This window comes from Nomascus leucogenys, chromosome 1a (genome assembly GCF_006542625.1).
Source record: "Nomascus leucogenys isolate Asia chromosome 1a, Asia_NLE_v1, whole genome shotgun sequence".
Taxonomy (NCBI): Eukaryota; Metazoa; Chordata; class Mammalia; order Primates; family Hylobatidae; genus Nomascus; species Nomascus leucogenys.
The window spans coordinates 58716683-58726797 of record NC_044381.1 but is presented as its reverse complement, the minus strand read 5'-3'; positions in this window follow the sequence as shown (position 1 = coordinate 58726797).

Genomic DNA, 10115 nt, shown 5'->3' with positions numbered 1-10115 from the left:
ATAGATGGAGAAAACATGAAGATCAGCATAGACCTAAATGAAATAGCATTAAGTACTGATATCATCAATCTTTGATGCCTTTGTGCTTTATTCTACTATATCCATCCACCATATGTAAAATAGGAAGAGGGACAAAAACGTGAGTATCAGGATAAGCGAGTCTCTGCAGAGTTCCTGCTGGGTCTCTCTTTTGCCTGGAGAAAGCAGCAACTCACTCATGGAGATAAGTTCAAGGAGTGTCTTGAATTGAGTAGCTACAGATTCCAGGTACTCCTCAATTAGCCTCCTGTGATAACACAATTAAGTGAGCACACTTAAGAACTCACTATTTGGGCCATGCAAACTTGGGTTCCAAATCTGGCTCTAAAACTTGTAAGCCATGAGATTTTGTGTAGTTACTTTACCACTCAAAGCCTCAAGTTTATATGGTTGTTATAATGATTAAATAATGTATGTAAAGTATTGTCAAAATATACTTTCCAAAAGTTGAAAATATGACTCTCATACCAATATAAAGAGAACATGACTCAAAGATTCATTCACTTAACCTGGCAAGATGGTAAATCTTGTTCAAAGAGTATTGGAGGCAGCAAAGTATTCGTGGTGGCTGAAAGAGTGTTTGAATAAGATCATCAATTTGATACAAAACGTTAATGTATAGAGCAATAAAACAGTAATTTTAGAATGATCTTTTCTACCAAAAAAGTCATTTGCATCTCTACTGGACAAATTTAATTTGTATCACAATCAACAGTTCTCAAGTGGGGATGATTTTGCCCTCCAGGGGACACTTGGCAATGTTTGAAGGTATTTTTGATTGTCACAACTCTGTTGGAGGTAGGGGAGGTGGGTGCTACTAGCATCTAGTGGGTAGAGAACAAGGATGATACTAAACATCCTTTGATGCACAGGACAGCCTCCCACAAAAGAACTATCCAGCCCCAAATGCCAACAGTGCTGAGGTTGAGAAACCCAGGCTGTCAGCTTCTGCAAGTTAATATCCACCTTTATGAGATTTAAAATATGCTAATTAAGAGAAAACACCAAGTGAAAGGTACACACTCATGAAGAATTTGATAACCATTGGGCAAGTTGTTTAGACAATGCTCAGATAACCCTGAAAAGACCTCTTTTGCTTATTTCCAAGTTTTAGAAAATTTTCTTTTTTTTTTTTGAGATGGAGTCTTGCTGTGTCACCCAGGCTGAAGTACAGTGGCACCATCTCAGCTCACTGCAACCTCTGCGCCTCATAGGTTCAAGAGATTCTGCTGCCTCAGCCTTCTGAGTACCTGAGATTATAGGCACCCGCTACCACACCCAGCTAATTTTCTTTTCTGTATTTTTAGTAGAGATGGGTTTTCTCCTGTTGGCCATGCTGGTCTTGAACTCCTCACCTCAAGTGATCTGCCTGCCTTGGCCTCCCAAAGTGCTGGGATTACAGGTGTGAGCCACCACGCCAGACCCCAAGTTTTAGAAAATGTTCTCGACAGCACTTGACACAGTACCTAGTCCATGATAGGTGCTGAGTAAATGTTAGTTATTACTATAAATTTACAGGCCACTAGGTAGAAGGCCAAATTTCCATTCAATAAAATAAGCACATTATTAGACTGGAGTCTGTGAAGAGCACTACAGTGGCTGTAGCACTGTCGGAAATTATTTTTGTTAGATTATTCCATCATAGTTACTTTAAGGTTTTAAGAAAGTCCTTCAGTATAACCTTCAGACTAACAGATGGTAGATCATGTCTAAAAAGCAAGCCATATTTTAAAATTATCTTGAAATCCTGGACTCAAAAAAACCAAGCCCCTCTTTCTGCCTGAGAAACTGTACCCTCAAATTGAGGGTATCCAACATATCCTTAGGAAACCCGTTGACTGTCTGATGTAGAACAAGTATGGTAAGGTAAAATTTCAGGACTGCAGTCTGTGGCACTTGTGATTGGCCAAAATGTTTTTACTCTATGGGCAAATGGTATGTGCAATGAATCTGAGAAGTAAGAGGTGGCAAAAGTTTTTTTTTTTTTAAAGGAAAGGACAGCCACACAGTTGCCCAAGTCCATCTTCTATAAATCAGTTGGATAGTACACCCAGTAGTTGTCTTAGTCTGGGTCCAATCAGGAGAGAAAAGTCACTCAATAATAAGGTGAACAGGAAGTTTAATATAAAGAATTATATAGGCCGGGCAAGGTGGCTCACGGCTGTAATCCCAGCACTTTGGGAGGCCGAGGTGGGTGGATCACTTGAGGTCAGGTGTTTGAGACCAGCTTGGTCAACATGGCAAAACCCTGTCTCTACTCAAAATACAAAAATTAGCCATGTGTGGTGGCCCACACCTGTAATCCCAGCTACCCTGGAGGCTGAGACATGAGAATCACTTGAGCCCGAGAGGCAGAGGTTGCAGTGAGCTGAGATTGTGCCACTATACTCCAGCCTGAGTGACAAGAGGGAGACTCTGCATCAAAAAACCAAACAACAATGAAAATAACGATATAAATTCTTTCTATAAAATAAATCTAATTATTTTTAAAAATCTAATAGATAATTGTTTATATAAATTTAATAATAAACAGATAATAAATTTTATGTAAATGTGTAAAATATATTTTAAATAGATTTATTTAAATCTTCTTAAATAGGTAAAATACAAAGCATTCATGCTTTAAAAAGAGCTGTAGAAAAATATAAAACATAAAAATACAATATATAGATACACATAAACAATTTAATAAATATAATTAGATATTATATAAAATATACACAAAGGATTGGCTAGTAAGAAGTAAACAGGGGACTCTAAGAAGAGATAAAAGAACAGCTGTCTGGGTGCAGTGGCTCACACCTGTAATCCTAGCACTTTGGGACGTCGAGGCAGGTGGATTATCTGAGGTCAGGAGTTCAAAACCAGCCCGGCCAACATGGTGAAACCTCATCTCTACTAAAAATAAAACAATTAGCCGGGTGTGGTGGCGCATGCCTGTAATCCCAGCTACTTGGGAGGCTGAGGCAGGAGAATCGCTTGAACCTGGGTGGCGGAGATTGCAGTGAGCCAAGATTGCGCTATTGCACTCCAGCTGGGGTGACAGAGTGAAGACTCTGTCTCCAAAAAAAAACTTAACAGCCACTGAAGGAAGAACCTTGGTAGGAAGGAGAGCCAGACCTTGTTGGAGAGGGCACTAAAGAAAGTAGCTCTGGTGCCATGTTGGCATAATTTGCTGGAAATCTATTCTCTGGAATTTTGGGGAAATCTGCCCTCTGGGGCGCCATGGAAAAGCTGCTCATGAGGAGGTGTTTCTCTATAGGGGCTCCACTGCAGCAGCTGGCCCTGGGGTGCTGCTCTCTGCCCTGCACTGCAGGAACTGAAAGCTGGGCAAGTCATGCTTGCTGCAGTCACTTGGCAAGCAAGCACATAGGAACCAAAAGGCAAAACCTCCTCCTGCAGTGTCTCTCCAGTGCCTTCTACTGACAATGCTCAACACTATGCCACTTGGCAAAAGAAAAAATATTTAAAGGGCCCAGATTCATTTTCACAGATGGGGCAAAAAGGGAGAATTTGAAACTAAATGTCAGTAAAATCAATAACTGGTATAAGAGCGATTCTGCAATATTTTAGGGGCTGATGATACCGGTAATTTCAGGCTTTTAATATCCAAATAACAATTCAGTGTGGCCCCTTCAGATCCTAGAAACTGCTATTTGTCCGCTAGAGAGCCGGAATTCTGAAAGTGTGGTCCCTGGGTAATGAATATCAACATCTAGCTAGAAACATGCTAGAAATGCAAATTTTAGGGCCCTATCCCAAACCTACTGAATCAGAAACTCTGGCGTTGGGGACTAGCAATCTACGTTTTAACAACCTCTCCAAGTTATTCTGACACATGCCAAGGTTTGGAAACCACTGCCATATGCAGGAAGTTCCAGGAATCTGCTTGTGCAAGCTTGACAGGAAGAGTCAATAGGATTTCTTTGTATGAGTTTTAGTTTCTCTCTCTTTTTTTTTTTTTTCCAGAGACAAGGTCACTCTCACCCAGGCTGGAGTGCAATGGCATAATCGTAGCTCACTGCAGCCTCAAATTCCTGGGCTCCAGTGATCCTCCTGCCTCAGCCTCTTATGTAGCTAGGACTACAGACACAAGGCACCATATGTGGCTAATTTTTGTTTTTTTTGTAGAGACAGGGTCTCACTATATTGCCAGGCTAGTCTCAAACTCCTAGCCTCAAGTGATCCTCCCACCACCGCCTCCCAAACCCTGGAATTACAGGCATGAGCCACCACAACCAGCCTAGTCTCTATTTTTTTTCTTTTTTTTTTTTCATTTTTGAGACAAGGTCTTGCTCTGTCACCCAAGCTGGAGTGCAGTGGCACAAACACAGCTCACTGTAGCCTTGACCTCCTGGGTTCAAGCAATTCTCTCATCTCAGCTTCCTGAACACCCAGCCTAGTCTTTATTTCTAATCTCGAAGAAGACAACCTGACTTTTCTAGGATCTGGAAGTGGAACGTATTCCTATATCTCTACTTTTGCATTTCTGGACTCAGTAGCATGAATGCATCAGATATGCTCACTGTGGTAAGAAGTTTTGCTTTTGATGTTCTCTTATCTGCATGTCATGCTACCCTGATTAGGACCCAAAAGCTGCTGTTGCAATATTCATCTATTTCTGTGTGGGCACAGGAGAGTAAAGGAGAGTAATGCCTTTTCTGCCTTGTCCATATGTTTTCAGCTATATCACCTTTTATGATCTGGCCTAAGAAGTCACATAGCTCACTTCTACCATAGATTTTTTTTTTTTTTTGGGATGGTGTCTCACTCTATTGCTCAGGCTGGAGTGCGGTGGCACGATCTCTGCTCACTGCAACCTCTGCCTCCCAGGTTCTCAGATTCTCCTGTCTCAGCCTCCTGAGTAGCTGGGACTACAGGTACATGCCGTCAGGCCTGGCTAATTTTTGTATATTTAGTAGAGATGGAGTTTCACCATATTGGACAGGCTGGTCTCGAACTCCTGACCTCAGGTGATCCACCTGCCTCGGCCTCCCAAAGTGCTGGGATTACAGGCAAGAGCCACTGCACCCAGCCTGCTTTTTCTGAACTCCCCACCATTGATGGCATATTGAAAGAACAGCTAGAGCCACAAACCACAGGTCAACACAGCCAGATGGTGGCATGGAGCTCCAGGACCTCACCACTGTTCCTTACCCCATGGATAACCTCATGAGATGGCTTGCATCCTTGACTAGGCTCCAAAAGTGCAGAACAGAAAGCTTCATTTTGCCCTGACAGAGCTCTTGCCTTTCCAGGCTCCTTGATTTGCTCCCTTAAAATAGGGAAAGAGAGATGATGTATTCTAGCAGGCTACTTTTCTGCCATTCTTTGTGTTGGGAACAAGTCCCCCGAAATCTGGCCATAAACTGGCCCCCAAACTGGCCATAAACAAAATCTCTGCAGCACTGTGACATGTTCATGATGGCCATAAAGCACACACTGGAAGGTTGTGGGTTTACTGGAATGAGGGCAAGGAACACCTGGCCCGCCCAGGGCAGAAAACCGCTTAAAGGCATTTTTAAGCTACAAACAACAGCATGAGTGATCTGTGCCTTAAGGACATGCTCCTGCTGCGGTTAACTAGCCCAACCTATTCCTTTAATTCAGCCCATCCCTTCGTTTCCCATAAGGGATACTTTTAATTTAATATCTATAGAAACAATGCTAATGACTGGCTTGCTGTTAATAAATACGTGGGTAAATCTCTGTTCGGGGCTCTCAGCTCTGAAGGCTGTGAGACCCCTGATTTCCCACTGCACACCTCTGTATTGCTGTGTGTGTGTCTTTAATTCCTCTAGTGCCGTTGGGTTAGGGTCTCCCAGACTGAGCTGGTCTTGGCACTTTGTCTAAAATGAAAAATGTATGTGTGCATGCTTGTATGATGTCAGGATTGTGGACTTGTCCTGTCATCAGGTAGTTGCATGGTGTTGGACAGCTTTAGTTTCAATTTCAATACTGAGATATAGAGTGTTGGACTAATACCTCAACATTTTGTGACTGTAACATATCACAAGCATATACTTAAAAGATAAACCATTCGGCTTGAATCTCATCCTTTAGTGTAATGGTCTGTGTGTCTTTCAAACCTTTGAAATTGAATTCATGTTTAATTTAATACTAAACACAATGAAGCCTTGAGTACAGAACAGTACTAAACACAATGAGTACAGCAAACTCATCTTAAAGGGACTGGGGTTATTTATGCACAGAAAGTGAAGACTTCAGCAGATGTGCTCCTTGTCAAATATGTATTGTATCTTTCTAAATAGATAACAGTACCACCATTAACTCCTGTAATGAAGAGCAACTGTAATGTGAATCAGTGCATACAGAAATGAAGCACTGGTATTCTTATTTCAAATTCCTATTTATTCTGATACTAGTGAGCAAAAATATACTTATTTCTTCCCAAAATTACTGGAATGTTTTCCTTTTTGATGCTTTTTTTTTTTTTTTCTCGCAAGATAAAGATATTTTCTCTGACCTTCATATGCTGAAATGGGGAGAAAACTGATGATTCTCAATTAGCAGGGCCGTGCCTCTGTAGTGGGGATGGGGAGAAGAGGGCATCTCAGAAATTCTTAGAAGTGAAGTTTAATAATCATATGTATACTCTATTTTTATCCTAATAAAACAAAATTCTCCTAATGTATTAATAACACAAATTACAGCAACCCAAACTTGATAAAATCATGGCCAGGGAAGGTATGCAGAAAAAGGCTGTGGTAGGCATCTTCAGTGGCTTTCGTATTTCCTCACTAAAAGATCCTTGATATTGATCAGTGGCAAGATCCCAAGGCAGAGTCACAATTGGTCTGAAACTATCATGACATCTTCCCAACCTCCCTTGCAGGGAGAAGTGACTATATGACCCAGTTCTTATGGGAAATGAGGATAGAGAGGTACACAGAAGCCAGATCAGAGAAAGCCTTGGAGGCCACATTAAAATATTTGAACTTTATCCTTATTCTACCCTACACCCATTCTAAATACTGTTGATATCCCTCATCATAAAAAGACAAAACCAAGACTTTAAATAGCTTGATTGAAGTCACAGCTACTGAGCGGATGAACTGCAATTTGAACCTGGGTTTTGTTTTTGTTTGTATTTTTTGTAGTGTGTGGGATCCAAAGAACTGTCCAGTCATCACCAAGTGAGTGCAAGCTAGTTAGAAATAAAGAAATAATGAGAGTTGACTGAGTCTGTAGAGAATGGTTAATGTAACAATATATTTTAAAGATTGAGATAGTTGGCTGGGTGTGGTGGCTCACGCCTCTAATTCCAGCACTTTGGGAGGCCAAGGCTGGCGGATCACTAGGTCAGGAGATCGAGACTATCCTGAAACCCTGTCTCTACCAAAAATGCAAAGATTAACTGGACATGGTAGCATGCGCCTGTAGTTCCAGCTACTCAGGAGGCTGAGGCGGGAGAATCGCTTGAACCCGGGAGGCGGAGATTGCAGTGACCGAGATCGCGCCACTGCACTCCAGCCTGGCAACAGAGTGAGACTGTCTCAAAGTCGGCTTCATCCCTGGGATGCAAGGCTGGTTCAACATATGCAAATCAATGAACGTAATCCATCACATAAACAGAACCAATGACAAAAACCACATGATTATCTCAATAGATGCAGAAAAGGCCTTCGACAAAATCCAACAGCCCTCCATGCTAAAAACTCTCAATAAACTAGGTATTGATGGAACGTATCTCAACATAATAAGAGCTATTTATGACAAACTCACAGCCAATATCATACCGAATGGGCAAAAACTGGAAGCATTCCCTTTGAATACCTGCACAAGACAAGGATGCCCTCTCTCACCACTCCTATTCAACATAGTGTTGGAAGTTCTGGCCAGGGCAATCAGGCAAGAGAAAGAAATAAAGGATATTCAATTAGAAAATGAGGAAGTCAAATTGTCCCTGTTTGCAGATGACATGATTGTATATTTAGAAAACCCCACTGTCTCAGCCCAAAATCTCCTTAAGCTGATAAGCAACTTCAGCAATGTCTCAGGATACAAAATCAATGTGCGAAAATCATAAGCATTCCTATACATCAATAACAGACAGAGAGCCAAATCATGTGTGAACTCCCATTCACACTTGCTACAAAGAGAATAAAATACCTAGGAATCCAACTTACAAGGGATGTGAAGGACCTCTTCAAGGAGAACTACAAACCACTGCTTAATGAAATAAAAGAGGACACGAACAAATGGAAGAACATTCCATGCTCATTGATAGGAAGAATCAATATAGTGAAAATGGCCATACTGCCCAAGATAATTTATAGATTCAATGCCATCTCCATTAAGCTATCAATGACTTTCTTCACGGAATTGGAAAAAACTACTTTAAAGTTCATATGAAACCAAAAAAGAGCCTGCATTGCCAAGACAATCCTAAGCAAAAGGAAAAAAGCTGGAGGCATCACGCTACCTGATGTCAAACTATTCTACAAAGCTACAGTAACCAAAACAGCATGGTACTGGTACCAAAACAGATATATAGACCAATGGAACAAAACAGAGGCCTCAGAAATAACACCACACATCTACAACCATCTGATTTTTGACAAACCTAACAAAAACAAGCAATGGGGAAAGGATTCCCCATTTATAAATGGTGCTGGGAAAATTGGCTAGCCATGTGTAGAATGCTGAAACTGGACCTTTTCCTTACACCTTATACAAAAATTAATTCAAGATAGATTAAAGACTTAAATGTTAGACCTAAAACCATAAAAATCCTAGAAGAAAACCTAGGCAATACCATTCAGGACATAGGCATGGGCAAGGACTTCATGACTAAAACATCAAAAGCAATGGCAACAAAAGCCAAAATAGACAAATGGGATCTAACTAAACTAAAGAGCTTCTGCATGGCAAAAGAAACTACCATCAGAGTGAACAGGCAACCTACAGAATGGGAGAAAATTTTTGCAATCTACCCATCTGATAAAGGGCTAATATCCAGAATCTACAAAGAACTAAAACAAATTTACAAGAGAAAAACAAACAACCCCATCAAAAAGTGGGCAAAGGATATGAACAGACACTTCTCAAAAGAAGACTTCTATGCAGCCAACAGACACATGAAAAAATGCTCATCACTGGTAATCAGAGAAATGCAAATCAAAACCACAATGAGATACCATCTCACACCAGCTAGAATGGCGATCATTAAAAAGTCAGGAAACAATAGATGCTGGAGAGGATGTGGAGAAATAGGAACACTTCTACACTGTTGGTGGGACTGTAAACTAGTTCAACCATTGTGGAAGACAGTGTGGCGATTCCTCAAGGATCTAGAACTAGAAATACCATTTGACCTAGCCATACCACTACTGGGTATATACCCAAAGGATTATAAATCATGCTACTATAAAGACACATGCACATTTATGCTTATTGCGGCACTATTCACAATAGCAAAGACTTAGAACCAACGCAAATGGCCATCAATGATAGACTGGATTAAGAAAATGTGGCACATATACACAATGGAATACTATGCAGCCATAAAAAAGGATGAATTAATGTGGTTTAGGGGACATGGATGAAGCTGGAAACCATCATTCTCAGCAAACTATCACAAAGATAGAAAACCAAACATTGAATGTTCTCAGTCATAGGTGGGAATTGAACAATGAGATCACTTGGATACAGGGCTGGGAACATCACACACTGGGGTCTGTCGGGGATGGGGGGTTGGGGGAGGGATAGCATTAGGAGAAATACCTAATGTAAATGATGAGTTGATGGGTGCAGCAAAACAACATGGCACACATATAACTATGTATCAAACCTGCACGTGGTGCATATGTACCCTAGAACTTAAAGTACATATATAAAAAAAGATTGAGATGGTTGTGTGTAATTTTTTTGTTATTAATAAGCAAAAGATTGTTCAGCACATAATTTAAATTCCAGCATTGAAAGCAGCCTCAAGAGATCATACAATTCAGATTTCCTTCTGTGCTTTCCAAAGATAGGTCCCCTGGATTCCACAAGATTGAAGTAATTGCTTATTTCTGTGATTTAGAGGCTGGTTTGACAAAAACAAAAAT